Consider the following 20,784-nt stretch of genomic DNA (forward strand, 5'->3'; position numbering starts at 1 on the left):
TGCCAATTATTGTATTAAATTTTAATTAATAAAGTCACAATCAAAATGTCAATAGGACAATGATCTTAGATACAGGAAAACAAAAAGATCTAAATTTATATGGAAAACAAACTGTCAAAAAGATAACATAGTGCTTTATCGGATTTAAAATATTATAAAGCAATATTAAGTAAAGTATGGGTAGAATAAAATATAATAAAGTGTACAGAATAGGTTATATATGTATAGGTATATATATTATAATATTAATAATATGTGTGTGAATTTAATATATGTTTAAAAACAGTAACACAAATGAATGCTGAAAATTGATTTTTCAATACATCGTTTTATAGTAGCTGCATGGAAAACAGGCACTTTGGAAAATAAATATATTGAACCACTATTTAATTCCTAACACTGAAATAAATTCAAAATGAATGGCCTATAGATGTATACAAAAATTATTTGTGGACAAAAAATAAAGAAAATTAAAAACATTGGGGAATGGCTACTTTTCTAAATACAACATAAAACCTAGAAACCATAAAAAGTTTAATGAATTTTACCAGGTAAAATTAAAAACCACGTTAATGGCAAAATAAAAGCATAAACTATGTCAAAGGAAGAACAAACTTAGAAAAGTAATATTGCTGCACACATCAGAGATGAGGGATAATCTCCTTAATAGCTAAAATACTCACTGAAATTAATACTTCCAAAAATAACAAATATTTTAGAAAAAAAATGGATAAATGACACCAAACAGTTCACTTAAATGAAAATACAAATAATCCTTAAATATACAAAAAGGTACATAATGTTACTCAGGTCAGTCAGAATAGAAACAAAAGTTACAAATATATTATCCTTTACCTAGTAAATTGTATTAAAATTATGTAGGAAAATGGAAACATTATTTATTATTGATGGGAATATAATTTAGCACAACATCAATGGAGAGAACATTGACAATGTCAAAGTTTTAAATGCATATATTCTACTCAGGATTTATTATAAAAGTATATTTTTATATTTTAATATTATAGATGAGCACATATACACATGCAAAAATATGTTGTTTTAGCATTTTGTAACAAAACCAAAATTTTTATTTTGTAATAAGACAATGGAAACAGGCTAACTGCCCATCATGTAGTAACTAAATAAATTATGGCATATTATAGAATGGAATACAGTAAATCCCCTTTATATGAACAAGTTCTGCTCCAAGAAAGCGTTCTTAAGTCCAAGTTGTTCATAAGTCCAGCAAAGTTTGACTAGGTACTAGGTACCCAACTAACAAAATTGGCTATATAGTACTGTACTGTAATAGGCTTATAATACTTTTCACACAAACACAGAAAATAAAACATTTTTTAATGTTACAACATAGTACCTTGAAAAGTACAGTAAAACACCTGGCACACAGGGGCAGTTTTGCATCTTTGAGAGTTCACAACATGAAGTTTTGTATATAGGGGACTTACTGTACCAAAAAGACTATTGTCTCTTCAAAAATGAGATAAAAAGCTCTAAGTAGCTTTTAAGAGAAAACTGTCTTGTATGCATCGGACTCTTATTTGTGTAAAAATTTTCCACATACTTTTTATTCATTCATTTATCCATCCATCCATCCATCCACCTATCTTTGTAAAAGAATGGGTAGTCAAGAGATCCACCTCAAAACAAGGGACACAAACAGACTGAAAGTGAAGGGCTGGAAAAAGATATTTCACGCAAATGGAGACCAAAAGAAAGCAGGAGTAGCAATACTCATATCAGAAAAGACAGACTTTGAAATAAAGGCCGTGAAAAGAGACAAAGGACACTACATAATGATCAAAGGATCGGCCCAAGAAGAAGATATAACAACTATAAATATATATGCACCCAACATAGGAGCACCACAATATGTAAGGCAAATGCTAACAAGTATGAAAGGGGAAATTAACAGTAACACAATAATAGTGGGAGATTTTAATATCCCACTCACACCTATGGATAGATCAACTAAACAGAAAATTAGCAAGGAAAAACAAACTTTAAATGATACAATGGACCAGCTACATCTAATTGATATCTATAAGACATTTCACCCCAAAACAATGAATTTCACCTTTTTCTCAAGTGCACAAGGAACATTCTCCAGGATAGATCACATCCTGGGCCATAAATCTAGCCTTGGTAAATTCAAAAAATTGAAATCATCCCAAGCATCTTTTCTGACCACAATGAGGATAGATTAGATGTCAACTACAGGAAAAAAACTATTAAAAATGCAAACATATGGAGGCTAAACAACACACTTGTGAAGAACCAACAAATCACAGAGGAAATCAAAAAAGAAATCAAAATATGAGTAGAAGCAAAGGAAAATGAAAACACAACAACCCAAAACCTATGGGATTCAGTAAAAGCAGTGCTAAGGGGAAGGTTCATAGCAATACAAGCTTATCTCAAGAAACAAGATAAAAATCAAATAAATAGCCTAACTTTACACCTAAAGCAACCAGAAAAAGGAGAAATGAAGAACCCCAGGGCTAGCAGAAGGAAAGAAATCATAAAAATTAGGGCAGAAATAGATGAAAAAGAAACAAAGGAGACCATAGCAAATATCAACAAAGCTAAAAGCTGGTTCTTTGAGAAGATGAATAAAATAGACAAACCATTAGCCAGACTCATCCAGAAACAAAGGGAGAAGAATCAAATCAACAAAATTAGAAATGAAAATGGAGAAAACAGACAACACAGATATAAAAGGATCATAAGAGACTACTATCAGCAACTATATGCCAATAAAATGGACAACTTGGAAGAAATGGACAAATTCTTAGAAAAGTATAACTTTCCAAAACTGAACCAGGAAGAAATAGAAGATCTTAACAGACCCATCACAAGCATGGAAATCGAAACTATAATCAGAAATCTTCCAGCAAACAAAAGCCCAGGACCAGATGACTTCATAGGTAAATTCTGCCAAAAATTTAGAGAAGAGCTAACACCTATCCTACTCAAACTCTTCCAGAAAATTGCAGAGGAAAGTGAACTTCCAAACTCATTCTATGAGGCCACCATCACCCTAATACCAAAACCTGACAAAGATGCCACAAAAAAAAGAAAACTACAGGCCTGTATCACTGATGAACACAGATACAAACACCCTTAACAAAATTCTAGCAAACAGAATCCAACAACATATTAAAAAGATCATATATCATGACCAAGTGGGCTTTATCCCAGGGATGCAAGGATTCTTCAATATTCGCAAATCAATCAATGTGATACACCACATTAACAAATTGAAAGATAAAAGCCATATGATTATCTTAATAGATGCAGAGAAAGCCTTTGACAAAATTCAACATCCATTTATGATAAAAACCTTCCAGAAAGCAGGCATAGAAGGAACATACCTCAACATAATAAAAGCCATATATGATAAACCCACAGCAAACATTATCCTCAATGGTAAAAAATTGAAAGCATTACAATAGCCAGGACATGGTAGCCACCTAGATGTCCACTGGCAGACAAATGGATAAGAAAGCTGTGGTACATATACACAATGGTATATTACTCAGCTATTAAAAAGAATGCATTTGAATCAGTTCTAATGAGGTGGATGAAATTGGAGCCTATTGTACAGAGTGAAGTAAGTCAGAAAGAAAAACACTGAGACAGTATATCAACGCATATATATGGAATTTAGAAAGATGGTAACGATGACCCTATATGCGAGACAGCAAAAGAGACACAGATGTAAAGAACAGACTTTTGGACTCTGCGGGATAAGGCGAGGGTGGGCTGATTTGAGAGAAAGCATTGAAACGTATACTATCATATGTGAAACAGATCGCCAGTCCAGGTTCGATGCATGAGACAGGGTGCTCAGGGCTGGTGCACTGGGATGACCCCGAGGGATGGGATGAGGAGGGAGGGGGGAGGGGGAGTTCAGGATGGGGAATACATGTACACCCATGGCTGATTCATGTCAATATATGGAAAAAACCCACAATATTGTAAAGTAATTAGCCTCCAATTAAAATAAGTAAATTAATTTTAAAAATCCTCCCTAATATTTTCAGAATAAAATTAAGACTCCTTAAAAAAAAAAAAAAAAGAATGTGTAGAGAACACAAGAAACTGTTAATATTGTTCACTTACAGGGAGAAAAAAAAAGAATGGAGAGATATAGGTGGATCATAGTTTCATTTCCACCTAAATTTTATTCTATTTTAGAAACATATTTTCCCAAATATCAAAGTGGATTTTGCTCTCTAGAAGGCTTTTAAAAATAAACTAATTTCCAATTCAAGCACATGAAATGTTTACTATTTGGCTGAAAAACTTTTGCACTTAATGATATTTGGCTTAGAATATTTGGCATTATCATTTAAGCTCAAGTTCACAGAATTTTGAATCTTTTATCTTTGGTCAAGATGCTTGCACAAAGGGATGGAGCAATAAAATTTGGAAAATTAAAAGAGTATTTTAATAAAGAGATGTTTTGAAAAGGTACTAGCAGGGTGTTGGGAAATCTTAGGGACAGTGTAGTACTGTATTGGAGAAGGAAATGGCACCCCACTCCAGTACTCTTGCCTGGAAAATCCCATGGACAGAAGAGCCTGGTAGGCTGCAGTCCATGGGGTCGCTAAAAGTCGGACACGACTGAGCGACTTCACTTTCACTTTTCACTTTCACGCATTGGAGAAGGAAATGGCAACCCACTCCAGTGTTCTTGCCTGGAGAATCCCAGGGACGGCGGAGCCTGGTGAGCTGCCGTCTGTGGGGTTGCACAGAGTCGGACACGACTGAAGCAACTTAGCAGCAGCAGCAGCAGCAGTACTGTATACTAGAAATAGCAGGCTTAAGTTACCTTCCTTAGATTAAAAGTCAAGGGAAGAAATTGTTATCAGACAATAGAGATGGAAGACTGTATACAGAGAGTGTTTCAATAGGAGCTAAAAACCATTTATCAAGTAGTATAACCATACTGCAGCAACTCTTTAAGGAATGAGCTGGGAGAATAAAGCATTCAGCATCTTTCCTTCTTCTAGTCTCTTGATAGTAGTATTTACCAAATGGCTAACCAACACACAAATAAATCCATTGGTATAGCAAGCTTCCTTGGCACCAAGAGTGAGAGAGAGACAGATGGAAAGAGGACATAGAAAGAAAATGGATGGTATTATGTACAAAAAAACCTGCACACAATTACCTTCCCTCCATCCCGACCTTCTTTCTCTCTCCCTCTCAATCCCTCTTTCTCTCCCTCCCAAACAATTTATCTCTCTCTTCCCTCCACACTCTCTGCCTCTGTCTTATATCTTCTCTTTCTTTTCCCCTTTTATTGGTCATGGTGTATATTCCAGGCAGCATAACCACATTTTTATATTTTAGGTATAACATCTGAATTTTCACAATAACAAAACCAGAATAGTGTTAATATTTTTTCTTTATTTATATCACCTTCAAAATGTGTACAACAGTAATTACATTAGAATTGACTCGAACAATATGAGTCTTCACTGTGCAGCTCCACTTATATGTGGATTTTTTTAAATAAATGCTGTAAATACTACAGTAGTATATGATCCTTGGTTGGTTGAAGCCATGTATGGTACAATGTACAATCGTACATTGAACCTATATTGTCACACCATAATCAAATCACCAAAAGTCCATATTTACTTTGTGGTTCATTCTTGGTTTTGTACATTCTGTGGGCTGGAACAAATATATAATGACATGTATCTGTCACTGAAATATTAAATAGGGCATATTCCCTGAAAATCCTCTGCTGTGCCTGTTCATCCCTTCTCACTCCTTTGGCCAACACTGTTTTTTTCCCCCCTTATCTCTGTAGTTCAACCTTCTACAGAACGTCATATAGTGGAATGACAATATGTAGCCCTTTTCACCTTGGCTTCTTTCACTGAGTAATATGCATTTAAGATTCTTCCTTTTCTTTCCATGGTTTGATTCCATAGCTTTATTTTAGTGCTGAATAATATTCTATTCTCTGGATTTTTCATAGTTTATCCACTTTTCTGCTGAAGGATCTCTTGATTGCTTCCAAGTTCTGGCAAATATGAAAATAAACCTGTTAAGTAGTTGTGTGCATGTAATTTTTCAACTCCTTTGGATAAGTCTCAAGGAGCACAGTCCTGCATCCAGTTGCTAAGTCATGTCCATCTCTTTGTGACCCCATGAACTGCAGCACGCCAGGCTTCCCTGTCCGTCACTATTTTCTGGTATTTGCTTAAGCTCATGTCCATTGAGTCACTGATGCCATCCAACAGCCTCATCCTTTGTCACCCCCTTCTCCTCTTGCCTTCAATCTTTCCCAGCATCAGGGTCTTTTCAAATGAGTCAGTTCTTCACATCAGATGGCCAAAGATTGGAGTTTCAGCTTCAGCATCAGTCCTTCCAATGTATTCAGAGTTGATTTCCTTTAGAATTGACTGCTTTGATCTCTTGCCATCCAAGGAACTCTTAAGAGTCTTCTCCAGCACCATAATACAAAAGCATCAATTCTTCATCTCTCAGCCTTCTTTTTTGTCCAACTGTCACAAACATACATGACTACTGAAAAAACATAGCTTTGACTAACAGACCTTTATCAACAAAGTGACATCCCTGCCCTTTAATATGCTGTCTAGGTTCTTCATAGTTTTTCTTCCAAGGAGCAAGAGGTGTTTCAATCTCATGACTGCAGTCACTGTCCAAGGTGATTTTGGAGCCCAAGAAAATAAAATATGTCATTTTTTTCACCTTTTCCCCATCTATTTGCCATAAAGTGATTGGACCAGATGCCATGATCTTAGTTTTTTGAATGTTGTGTTGTAAGCCAGCTTTTTCACTATACTCTTTCACCTCATCAAGAGGCTCTTTAGTTCCTTTTCGCTTTATGCCATTAGGGTAATATGGTCAGCATATCTGAGGTTATTGATATTTCTCCTGACAACCTTCATTCCAGTTTGGATTTATCCAGTCCAGCAGTTCGCATGATGTACTCTGCATAGAAGTTAAATAGCAGTGTGACAATATACAGCTTTGATATACTCCTTTCCCAATTTTCCACTGCTCCATGTCCAGTTCTAACTGTTGCTTCTTGTCCTACACACAGGTTTCTCAGGAGGTAGGTAAGGTGGTCTGGTATTCCCATCTCAAAGAATTTTCCACAGTTTGTTGTCATACATACAGTCAAAAGGTTTAGCATAGTCAATGAAGCAGAAGTAGATGTTATCTTGGAATTATCTTGTTTTTTCTGTGATCCAAGGGATGTTGGCAATTTGATCTCTATTTTCTCAGCCTTTTCTAAATCCACTTTGTACATCTGGAAGTTCTCGGTTCATGTACTATTCAATCCTAGCTTGAAGGATTTTAAGCATTACCTTACTACCATGTGAAATGAATGCAGTTGTACAGTAGTTTGAACATTCTTTCTCATGGCCTCTTTTGGGGATAGGAATGAAATCTGACCTTTTCCAGTCCTGTCACCATTGCTGAGTTTCCCAATTTGCTTGCATATTGAGTGCAATACTTTAACAGCATCATCTGGTAAGTGTATGTTTAGTTTTGTAGAAAATAGCTACTAATTGTCTTCTAATTATACCTTTCTCACAGCAGTAAATGAGAGTCCCTCTTTCTTCACATTCTCCTCACATTTGGTGCTATTAGTGTTCCACAGTTTGGCCCTACTAATAGGTGTGTATCAGTGTCTTATTGACCTTTGAATTAACATTTCACTGATGACATATTATGCGGAGCATCTTTTCATATTTGTATTTACTATCAATATATCTCTTTTGAAGAGATGTCTTAAGATATTTTGCATATTTTTAAAACTCTTCATGAGTTTTAAAAGTTCATGTATTTTGGATAACAGTTCTTTATCAGATGTGTCTTTCATAAATATTTTTTCTCAGTATATTTCTTTAATGTATCATACCTTTGGTGGTGTATTTTAAAAATCCTCACTGTACTCATGGTTGTCTAGATTTTCTTCTGTGTTATCTTCTAGGTGTTTTTATACATTTATGCTTTACATTTTGGTCTGTGATCTGTTTTGACTTAATTTGTGTGAAGGGTGTAAGGTCTGTGTATACATTTGTGGTTTTGCAAGTGGTTGGCCAATTGTTTCAACACTGTTGAAGAGACTATCTTTTCTCTATTTTATTACAATTGCTCCTTTGTCAACAATCAGTTGTCCTATTTATGTGGGTATGCTTCTGGGTCCTGTATTATCTTCTTTTCATCTATTTGTCTGTTATCTTGTCAATACCACACTGTCTTACTGTAGCATTATATTAACTCTTCAAATTGGGTAGGGTCAGTCCCCCAATTTGTTTTTCCTCTTTAATCTTGTTTTTGCAATTGTAAAGTTTTTGACTCTCTATTTAAACTTAATAATCATTTTTCCAACATTTTTTCAACATCCATGGAACAGCTTTCTGAGATTTTTATTGATATTATATTAAATCCTTAGATTGGGTTGGTAAGAACTGACATCTTGATAATATTGAGTGTTCTTATCCATGAGCATGGAATATCTCTCCATTTAGTTAGTTCTTTGATTTTGTTCATCAGATTTTTGTAGTTTTCTTCATATAGATTTTATACATAGCTTGTAAGATTAATCATAAGCATTTAAATTTCATAAGTGCTATTGTAAATGGTACTGTGCTTTTCAAAAATACTAATTCTACTTGTTCATTGTTGGTATATCTCATAAATTTTCGTTCCTTCACTGTTCAGGTCTCTCTCAATATCAACTTTTTGAGTCTTAGATATTTTTATATGTTATATCAGTTGGGGTCCAGTTGAGAGACAAATCCCGTCAATTACTTGAACAAAGGAATGTGGTGTAAGGAATGGCTAAGTATTAACAGCTAAAATATGAGTAAATACCAAACACAGTAAAAGAATATTCAAAAGCATGAAACACAGCAAAGTTAGAGGCAGGAGGAGAAGGGGGCAACAGAAGATGAGGCTGTTGGATGGCATCAGTGACTCAATGGACATGAGCTTAAGCAAACACCAGAAGATAGTGAAGGACAGGGAAGCCTGGCGTGCTGCAGTTCATGGGGTCACAAAGAGTTGGACACGACTTAGCAACTGCATGCAGGACTGTGCTCCTTGAGACTTAGCCAAAGGAGTTGAAAAATTACATGCACACAACTACTTAACAGGTTTTTTTTTTATATTTGCCAGAACTTGGAAGCAATTAAGAGATCCTTCAGCAGAAAAGTGGATAAACTATGAAAAATCCAGAGAATAGAACATTATTCAGCACTAAAATGAAGCTATGGAATCAAACCATGGAAAGAAAAGGAGGAATCTTAAATGCATATTACTAAGTGAAAGAATCCAAGGTGAAAGGGCTACATATTGTGATTCCACTATATGACCTTCTATAAAAGGTTGAACTACTGAGATAAGGAAGAAAAAAAAAAAATTGTGTTGGCCAAAGGAGTGAGAAGGGATGAACAGGCACAGCAGAGGATTTTCAGGGAATATGCCCTATTTAATATTTCAGTGACAGATACATGTCATTATATATTTGTTCCAGCCCACAGAATGTACAAAACCAAGAATGAACCACAAAGTAAATATGGACTTTTGGTGATTTGATTATGGTGTGACAATATAGGTTCAATGTATGATTGTACACTGTACCACACACGGATTCAACCAACCAAGGATTGTATACTACTGTAGTATTTACAGCATTTATTAAAAAAAAAAAAATCCACATATAAGTGGAGCTGCACAGTGAAAACTCATATTGTTCGAGTCAATTCTAATGTAATTACTATTGTACACATTTTGAAGGTGATATAAATAAAGAAAAAATATTAACACTATTCTGGTTTTGTTATTGTGAAAATTCAGATGTTATACCTAAAATATAAAAATGTGATTATGCTGCCTGGACTATACACCATGACCAATAAGAGGGGAAAGGAAAGAGAAGATATAAGACAGAGGGAGAGAGTGTGGAGGGAAGAGAGAGATAAACTGTTTGGGAGGGAGAGAAAGAGGGATTGAGAGGGAGAAAGAAAGGGGGGCGGGATGGAGGGAAGGAAAGAAGGAGAAAGAGAAATGGAAAATACATTATGCAATTTCATGTTTGTTCAATGTACTTTAAAATTCTATTAAATGTGTTTGTAACTTGTCATTAAATACTTCTGTACCACAATAACAGATTTAGTCCAACTCTTTACATAGGGCCCAGTCTATAGGTTATTAGAGGCCAATATGAGTTGACACAATGGTGGTTAAAAGACAACGGAATGGTATCTTTTATGTGCTGAAAGTAAAAAATAAAAGTATCAACTAAAATTTCACAGTCAATAAAATCATCCTTCAAAAATGAAACCAAAAGACATACTTAAATAATAAAATCTGACAGAATTTTGATAAGAAGTCTCATTTTATAAGAAAAAGATCTTCTTTAAATTATACCAGATAAAAACTCATACATAAAAGAGAAACCATAGAGTATTCCAAATAGTAAATATGTGCATATTCTGATCTTAATTACTCTGAGAAACACCCTTTGAAACAAGAACTCTAGTGTGAGGTTTGGGATTTATAAAAACTTTGAGGGAAAATATAAGGGGAAAATGCCTATATTGTTACAACTTTATTACATTTTAAGTGAAATGTAACATTATTTATTCTAAAAGTTGAAAAATACAAACACTAGAGAAGCATTAAATGTAGAGTAACTAAAATCTAAAGAGTGATTAAAATACTACAAATTGTTCAAGCAAAATAAATAGCAATTGGAAAGAAGCAAAACATGAACAAAACCAGAATTGACAATTTCCAAATAGTAGACCCTAATCAAACCATGTCAATAATTACAGCAAACAATTTACTAAATCACTGGATTGTCTGAAAAGATGTCAAAAAGGCATCTGATAAAAGCCAATATTGATTGTAAAGTACTGGTTTAAAATTTTTTTTACAAGAAAATACTATGAGAAATTTTCATGTAAAAGTGTTAGCTGTGCTCAGAATTGAAACCTTAACAGCTGAAAAACTCATATGTGATAGTTATTTTCCATTTTGCTATTGAGCTCATCCATTTACTTTTTACATTTTATTTCTTGAATTTTTCATGTTTAAACATTTCCATAGTTTCTATTTCACTCTAAAATTTCAAAAGTACTGACCCTTCTTGGGGAAAGGCTTCAATAATTGCTTTAAAAGTTATCTCTAATAATTTCAACATTTGGAGTATCTTCAGTTATCTTTGGATTTGGCATCTTTTGGTTGTCTTTTTGCATTACAAATGTTGACATATTTGTGGCCTTGAAATTTTTTAATTTATCTTGGCATTTTGAACAGCAATTTAAAGCTGATCCTTATATGTTCCACACAGGGGCCATTCTGATGTTCTAAAAGCTTTCAGTGGGCTGTTGAGGGTCAGATTCTTGCATATAGAATTCAGCGTGAACCCAGGAGTTTCTACCTTATTAACTTTTGGGGTTTACACTCTTGTGGTTTCTCTCTTTATAATCTTCTCAGTTCTCTATGGCTCCCTAACTCTCACTTCCTGGTAATCTGTCTGTAAATCTAGGATTTTAGTTCCCTACTCTGATGTGAAATTCCAATAACTATGCCGGCTTCTGAAGCCAAGTGATAAAAGGATAAAAAAAAAAAAAAGTTATCACTCCCATCACCTCACTCTCCAGGCAACAGTTGCTTTGGTTAGAGAGATTCTCCTCCCTCAGAGTTTTAAGTACATGCCTACCTACCACTGTCACTGCTGCCACAATGGGATGACAGCTTTAAAACCAAGGATGGGCAGGGCCTTGAGCAAGAGAATTAAAAGTAATAATTGAGAATGTCTTCTATCCTTTCTCTCCGTAAGGCCCTCTTTTTTGATCTACAGATTAAAAAGAGAGGACTTCTCTTGGAGCTCTTTCTATCTGCAATGAGTGCACAATTCCAAAACTCAGGCTGCTTTTGAGTTTAGGATGGGAAAGATAGGTAAACAAAAGCAAACAAAACAGAAAACAAGAAATTTACCACAAGATCAACCTCACTTCAAGTTCTGGTTTTTCACTTAGCAAATTGCCTGCTACCATTTATTTTTCAGTCTTCAGCAAGCTGCCTTGCACACTCTATAATGGTGAGAGAGAGATCTAAACACAATCGAGTGTGCTTACTCCATCTTAACTGGAATTAAAGTCACTTAGCCCTTTAAAAAAAATCAATATCTTTCAAACTTTCAGATGTTAAAAAACTTAGATTAGGATTTAAAATTTTCATATGTGGTCTTGTTTTCCATTACACTTAATTTTCAAGATTTATATTTTTCATTAAATATATTTTTATTAAATCTATTTTTTATTAAAATGGTGCTATTTGATTACTAATAAAGTAAAACATCCATTTATGGTTAAGTAATCTCTTTTTCTTTTGAACAAGGAAACTCTATTAGACTTTGATCAGGACTCATGTATTTTGCTGTGATCATGTAGTCACTGAATATTTTATAGTTAAATTACAGAGAAATCTTGAGGAGTTGTCTGTTCCTTTTATATAGTTGCTTCTACAGCAGGGTAAATTCTATTAAAAGCCATTGGAAATAGGCTGGATTAGAAAAGCAGACATGTCCTTATGAGACAGAGATAAGAAGTGTAAGAACATCAAGATTTTCTAACTTTCCCTGGTTATCATCTTGTCTTTCCTTCACCATAATGATTAGCAGTGAAAAGCTTAAGTGGAAAATTTTGAAGTAATTGTCTTCAGGAGCAGCTATACGGGTGTGCTGAAGGTTGGGTGTCTAGGTAGATTTTTGTCTATCACTGAAGCAAAACCTAGCAGATAAATCCCTGAAAGGCAGATGTGGGCAAGGGCCGTTCCTAAAGAAGTAGAAATCTTCTAATCTTCTTCTAAAAGTAGGCCTTCTTCTAATATATCATGCATGTCCCCTCACTATGTTTTTTCCCTAAATCAGGAAATGTATTTTATCACACATCTTTTGCATTTAGGGAATGCCGTTAAATTACTATCCTTTAACCTATAAATATTATATCAATAGATTCCTAATATTAAACTACTTTTACAACTTGGAATAAACCATACTTAGCATTCAATTGGCTTCTGATTTCCTGACTGTCCAAAATGTTATAACAGCAATTGTATATTGTTTTAAGGAAAATTAGACACAATTGTAAAACAATATGACAGTAGGCAGGATTTAGGGGTCATATTGTGATAGGCTGCTACTTTTACAAAGGATGTTCTCTGGCAAATTTCTAAGCTTCATTCTTAGTGATTATCCTATTTTTATTTCAGATCACTTTTAAAGTTAATTTGAATAATATTTTAATTATCAATATTCCATGCATAGAGAGTACAGATATTTTCTTTCATAATGCATTTTCTTTTTATCCTTGCCTAAAATCTTTCTAAACATATTTAAGTTTGAAATAAAAAATTTGCTTGTTGGTTCACCCATTATTTTTTTCATCAGCTATTGACATATTATCTATCTACATTTCAAATAAACAGCTCTTAAAATTAGTCATCAAGTGATAAGATAGCTTTTTTCTATTTTCCAATGTATTAATAATGTTTCATTACTTCTATTATTGAAAATAAATTTTTCAGTGGCCTAGTATATGATCAAATTTTGCAAATGTTTCATGGATACTTAAAAAATTAAGTGTATCACCCACATTTTCAAGTCATCACTTTTATATTTATATTTTAGATTCATTTTTTAAACGTAAGTCTCCTATCTCCTCTATCCTTATTTACTTTTTGCCTTCTTGATTTCAACTAAGCTAATAGAAGTCTTGAAAGTTAATTTGTTGAAGCCTACAATATTATCAAATATATGGTTATCACATATAGATAAATTTAACCATATTTATTAATAGTACTCCTTCAAATAATTAAAGCTTTATTTATTTGTAAATGTGATATTCTACAATCATAAGGATTTGATTCCAAATTCAAGCTCAATTACTTAATAGCTGTATGAACCCAAGTGAGTTACCAACTTTGCTGAGCCTCAGTTTTCTAACTTATAAAATGAGATGAAACTGTAAAGCGTTAAAGATAGTATATATAAAACCTTGAATCAAGTAATTAGCAGCTGCTATTACTATTCTATCCATTTGATCAGTAATTGAATCAGAGTAGCATACTAAAATTTCCATTATCATTTTTCCTTAGTAGCCACTTTATTTCTAACTGCTTGTGGTTTTGTGACTTATTGCTACTGTAGTTGGAGAAGGCAATGGCACCCCACTCCAGTAGTCTTGCCTGGAAAATCCCATGGACAGAGGAGCCTGGCAGGCTGCAGTCCATGGGGTCACGGAGAGTCAGACACGACTGAGCGACTTCACTTTCACTTTTCACTCTCATGCATTGGAGAAGGAAATGGCAACCCACTCCAGTGTTCTTGCCTGCAGAATCCCAGGGACGGCAGAGCCTGGTGGGCTGCCGTCTCTGGGGTCGCACAGAGTTAGACATGACTGAAGCGACTTAGCAGCAGCAGCAGCTGCTGTATTTTAAACAATGTTTGTGATATGTCTTTGTCAGAGACCATCGTTTTTTCAATGTAACATGATTCTCTATCATTTAAACATCTTTTTCTTACTTGTGATACTAACACTATCTGCTTTTCTTGCCTTCTTATTTATCTAATAAATTAATAATTATCACAGAATTAGGACACTTCTAGAGTCTTCTCTGATGGCTCAGTTGGTAAAGAAACAGGCTACAGTGCAAGAGACCCAGGTTTGATTCCTGGGTTGAGAATGTCAACCCACTCCTGTGTTCTTGCCTGGAGAATCCCTTGGACAGAGGAGCCCGGTGGACTACAGTAGTCCATGGGATCGCAGAGTCGGACACAACTGAAAGACTAACACTTTCACTTTCACTTTGGGACATTTCTAAAGATTAAAACATTCATACTAAAATTCTTTTGTGATATTACTGGAGAACTGTGCTCATTGAAATGTAGTCCATATTGCTATATTAAGCATTTTTCTTGCTTTATGCTTATAATTCTTTGCCACTGCCCTTTTATCTTTTTCCACTCATGCTAAATTTCTTTTGTTTTTTCTTCTTAAATCATTTGAAGAAAAAATTATCATTTTCAATTTCAATGGTGAATAATTTTTCTTCAAAAATTCAAACTGTAATATTATCAAATTATTGAAGTCCAGGTCAAATCCATTTTGGTTACATTTCATAAGTGATGAGCAAGTCTCCAAATTGTCCTTTTATTCCTCATTCGTGTATGCATGCCTAGTCACTCAGTCATGTTTGACTTTAGCCCATGAGGTTCCTCTGTTCATAGGATTTTCCAGGCAAGAATACTGGAGTAGATAGCCATTCCTTTCTCTAAGGGATCTTCCTGTTCCAAGGATCAAAGCCAGGTCTCCTGCTTTGCAGGTGGATTCCATACCATCTTAGCCACCAGAGAAGCCCTTTTATTTGACAAAATAAAGGAAAGGAAAGGAAAGCATGCATGGCTTCTTCCCTGAAATACAAAATAAGTGAAAAAAGTGGAAAACAGCAAATGTAAGGCCAGAAAAAAGCCTTATCAGGACCCCCAAAGCAACTACATATCAAGAAATACAACGAGTAACCACCCAGTTGTGTCTGCAGAATAAAGCTACTTTACTCATTATGGGTACAAAAGGAGAATTAAAAGATGACAAATATACTTTTATCCAACATCGCTTATCCTGTCATCTAGCATGGCTTTAGGTCTGCTGAAACAAATTAGAATCAACTTACTATTTGCCTGTGAAATAAATAGGCAAAACTTCTTTCAACCAGTTTTACTGTGTATTAATCACAGTGACATATTTGCTTCAAGGGACTATTTTTTTTAATCCTGTGGTTTAGTTACCTGTGAAGTTATGATAGACATTGTTTATGGAAAGTGATGATTTTACTAATCATTTGAGGCCTAGTAATCAATGAAGCTTACAAAACCAAGGGTAAATTTAATTTGACAAGAAGATATTTTCTTGACAATTTTAAGAATGGGTTATCTAATTTTGAAATTAAAATTGAATTTAAATTATTGAAATGCACATTGTTTTCTTATTTAGGGTTGATGGATTTGGAGTGGCAATTGGGAGTTACTTGCAATAATAGACTCAGAATACACTGGGACTCAAAGAGACACTAAGTTCATGCAGTCTGAAAATCCACAAGATCATACACCTGGGTTCAATCCGTGGGTCAGGACGCTCCCCTGGAGGAGGGTATAGCAACCTATTCCAGTATTCTTGCCTAGAAAATCCCATAAACAGAGAAGCCTGGCGAGCTACAGTCCATAGGGTTGCAAAGAGTCGGACACAACTGAAGCAACTTAGCACACATGCATTCACTACATCGATAAGAGGTTGCAATTACATTTTTTTTCTTTTTGAGGTACAGAATTTTTTGTTCCAATGATAATAATTAAAAACAAGCAAATAAATATTTGAAAGAGATACTTGCAAAAATCAAAATAATATTTAAACTTGGCTACAAATGCTATCACTTCATGGTTGCAAATATTTGGCAAATAAAAAAAAAAATTAATGGACACTAAGGAATAGATGGATGACCAACCCTGAGCATTTTTCAATCTAATGTGAACTACTCTTTTATTTGATCTTCTAAGTTAGTAAAGTATAACTAAAATCACATTAAATTATCTACTAATCAATGTTAGTATTTTTTATTCTGTATTCATTCATGATCTACCATAAAAGCTGTATCATAGATACTGATTTAAAGTATTTTATAAAATGACTTTATGCATGGCATTTGTGTTAATTAAAACAAGAGAAAGTAGCTTCAAAGCTTATTACTCATTTAATCTTACAGTTCAAAATCTATTTTTATAGATGTTTGAAGGAATAGCACGCATGCTTAATTTAATTGTAGACGTCTTATTTGAAGAGCCAGAAAGACACTAATGCCCTTGATAAGCTTTTAAGAAAATTCTTGTCCAAACAGATGATGCTCGACCAGATGCCTACCTATTCTCTTCATTAATGGAGCTATACATGGCTATCTGCCAGTGAAGGGGCTTGCCTTAGTCCTCCTGCTAGACTCCTTGAATAGTTTACTTCTTGAGTTTTAATATGTATATAACTCTGTTTAGATAGTAATTTAATACCAATGTACTTTTTGATTAACAAAAAGCATTTGCATTTTAATATTTTGTTATCACATAAGCTTTCTGAATAAAAAATAAAATGTAAACAAATAATTTCAACTGCTATTTTTAGAACTGTTCTGTTTCGTGAGCAAAATATTGATATGATGTTCCATGTATACCTGTGGCTGATTCATGTTGACGTATGGCAAAAACCATCACAATATTGTAAAGTAATTATCTTCCAATGTAAATGAATTAATTGAAAAAATAATCATTTCAAGGAAATGGAATAGGTCTTCTTTCATAGATTTTAGAAGTGTTCATGAAGGCGGAATGCTAAGGTTCTAATGAATTAATGTACATGAAAGTGCTAAATTTACATATGCTATATTAACATTACAATGTTTGTAGACCTTCATTAAACACTGTATTTTCAGATGTATTTTCTACAATATTTTTCCTAGCAAATCAATCAAACAAAAATCACAATAAACTACCAAGAAATGAAGAGGGAAAGAATCTACTTAAATATCTTATTTTAAAAATGATATCCTAGTTCTATGCTCCACTGAAACAACTCTTACTGAAGTCAATAATGATCTCAACTTTCCCAAATCTCATAGTCTTCATTTTACCCGAATTTTCAGCACCATCAACACTAGAACAATTCTTAAAACCCTCTTCCTTTGGCTTTTATCATGCAATACTCTCCTTCTTTATGTCTATATATCTTACTATATATTTTACTTACTATGTGTGTGTATGTTAGTCACTCAGTCATGTCCAACTCTTTGCGAACCCATGGACTGTAGCCCATGGGGGCTCCTCTGTCCAAGGAATTCTCCAGGCAAGAATACTGGAGTGGGTTGCCATTTATCATGCTATATATTTTACTTCTATATATCTTCCCTATCATGCACTTAATATTTACTTTGTAAGCATTTGATTTGTTTAATAAACATTAATATTTTAAAATCTTTTACCTTAAAGTCTCCCCTGTCATTATCCCATTCTTTCTCCTTCTACCATGTCATCCATGCACATAAATTATCCCATGTACAGATAATTCACAAATGTATATCCAAGTCCAGACTTCTGCTTTGGATCTGAAATTCTCTAATTATTACTTTGACATTTGGTCTTGGATGTCTCAGGGAGTGATTCACAGTCAACACATCCAAAAGTGAACCTAAGAGTTCATTCAAAACACTGGTTCTCCATCAATGTTTCTTTTATCCATGAAAGGCACTGCCATTAACCTACTCACTCAGTCAGGACCCAGAAGTCAAGTTGACATTTCTCGCTACTTAACCCCTATATTTAATCTATATGGAAGATCTGAAAAATTCACTTAATATAGAGATAAATCTATAGTTACAGACACAGATATACATATCTTAAATCTCAAGTGTTTACAGAGATGCTTTCAGGAAAAAAAAATTGGGATTTAACTCTCTCAAGAACAATTAAATTATAAAAGATCCAAGAGAACTAGAGTCAAGCTGCTAGGCTACTAAATGGGCTCTTTCATACTGAAGTCTCTTCCAACTTTGAAATTCTTAAATAATTTACTGATTTTGGACCACAGTGCCTTCATCTGTTATTTAACACAAAAACAAACTATTCTTTTACACCTTTCAAGATAGCCTAGGTTTTGATGGGTTAAAGCACTGTAAAATCTCAGTGGCAAAAAATGATATGGTTTATTTTCAATTTCTGCTACAAGTACATCTTAAGTGGCTGAGGCTTCTATTATGTGGCATTCATATTCTAGAGACAAGCAAATGAGGCAACCATGATTAAGCATGATGTCTGAAAGAAACTGTGGATCAACAATGAAAAGAAAACTATATCAGTCAACAAATGTTGTGGCCCAGAAATAACACATATCACCCCTGTTCACAACTGATTTGCCAGAATATTCACATGACCTCCTCCCCTCATAAAAGTGTATGTGCCTAGTAGGCAAAGAGCTGGAAATATTTGCTGAACAAATATTAGTATATTACTTCTAAATATATTACTACAAAGAACTGTTATTTTTAAAAAGATATAATAAACAAAAGATGAAACATTTAATTCTTTGGATGTATTCATTATGAGCAAATCCTACTGATCTGATGCCCAAATCATTTTATATACCTTAAATATTATATATGGGAGCCAATAATGTTTTACAATTTTAATTAAATTATAATTGTTAAAGATATTTCTATTTTTTAGCTCTTCAAATGTAAGCCTTCAGTCAATTACCAACTCATCAACCACACAGACCTGATTACTTGAGTTTCAATTACCATAACCTTGTCCTTGGGGAGATTTCATGAAAAGAAGAGCTTATCTAAAGAGAGAAACAGCTCCCTAACTGGACATTACACACTTCTATATTTAAAAGACATAACCAACAAGGATCTACTGTATAGCTCATGGGACTCTATTCAATATTATGTGGCAGCCTGGATGAGAGGGGAGTTTAGAGGCGAATGGATACATGTATGTGTACAGCAGAGTCCCTTTGCTGTTCATCTGAAACTATCATAACATAGTGTGTTAATTGGCCATTTCCCATTTTCAAAAAGTTTTAAAAATACAATTAAAAAAAAAAGAGAAATATCTTCCTTAGGCTTTGATCATTAACTCTCTCCTTCAGAACAGAGAACAGAGAAAGTCCTACTCCTTTGGGACTAAAGTCCAATGAAATATTCTAAATCCTCACCAGTATCTGGTAGAATACCTTGCTGTTAGGTGTTGGAAGGACAAATAACATAAATTTTGAGATTTTCTTGGTGTTCTTTAGTTTTTAACTGTTCTGCTTTTCTTCCTCCACTCTGTCTTGTTTTGTTTTTTGCAGGATTCATTTACTCTTTTTTTTTTCAAGAGTACTAGATCAGTTTATTGGACATGTTCTTTAAAAATCTCTACATACACATTTGTTTACTCTTTTTAATAAGTGGCTAGAAGCAAAAGAATTATATTCCCTCAACAAATTATCTCCCTAAAATTCAACAAGTTTGAAGGAAGAAATGATGCACAGAATTTCAAAAGTACTTGAACTTGAGTCAAATTCCCATCTCCTTTTCAGGAAAACAAGAAGCAAATAAGTCAAGTATACGCTGCTTCTGGCAAGCTCTTTTTAAGTGAGACTATGGTTATAATCAACTGTAACTTGGTTTCCAGACTGTGTCAGAAAAAATGTCCTTTCCATTCAGTATGAAGGACCCTTCTTCCCAGCTATGTGAGTTTCCTGACAAGAAGATTTTTAATGCTCTCTTTCAGTGGAACATTGAGTAACTGCAATTCCATGATCAGAGAACAGTATGCCTGATTGGCCAAGACTAACGGAACTTTAGCTAAATTCTTCCTCAAAGAAAAAGAGGCACTTAGATTCTTTCCCCACAGTTATAGCTAAACCATATAATATGACTTGCAAATGTAGATGGCATGAAGTGAAGTGAAGTGAAGTCACTTAGTTGTGTCCGACTTTTTGCGACCCCATGGACTGTAACCCAACAGGCTCCTCAGTCCATAGGATTTTCCAGGCAAGAGTACTGGAGTGGGTTGCCATTTCCTTCTCCAGAGGATCTTCCTGACTCAGGGATCGAACCTGGGTCTCCTGCATTGTAGGCAGACACTTTACCATCTGAGCCATCAGGGAAGTA

At 34.2% G+C, this 20,784-nt stretch overlaps 1 protein-coding gene and 1 non-coding gene across 7 annotated transcripts in view; both read right to left on the minus strand.

Annotated features, from left to right (window-relative positions):
- Positions 1-20,784, minus strand: part of LOC145509795 (uncharacterized) — a 1,222,357-nt gene that overhangs the window by 371,469 nt on the left and 830,104 nt on the right. The window lies entirely within an intron of this gene.
- TRNAC-ACA (transfer RNA cysteine (anticodon ACA)) lies at positions 20,708-20,780 on the minus strand. The gene has a single exon. It is a non-coding gene; the product is annotated as a tRNA-Cys (tRNA).

Source organism: Giraffa tippelskirchi, chromosome 6 (assembly GCF_054371585.1).
Source record: "Giraffa tippelskirchi isolate mGirTip1 chromosome 6, T2T-mGirTip1v1.2.pri, whole genome shotgun sequence".
In the NCBI taxonomy this organism is placed as follows: Eukaryota; Metazoa; Chordata; class Mammalia; order Artiodactyla; family Giraffidae; genus Giraffa; species Giraffa tippelskirchi.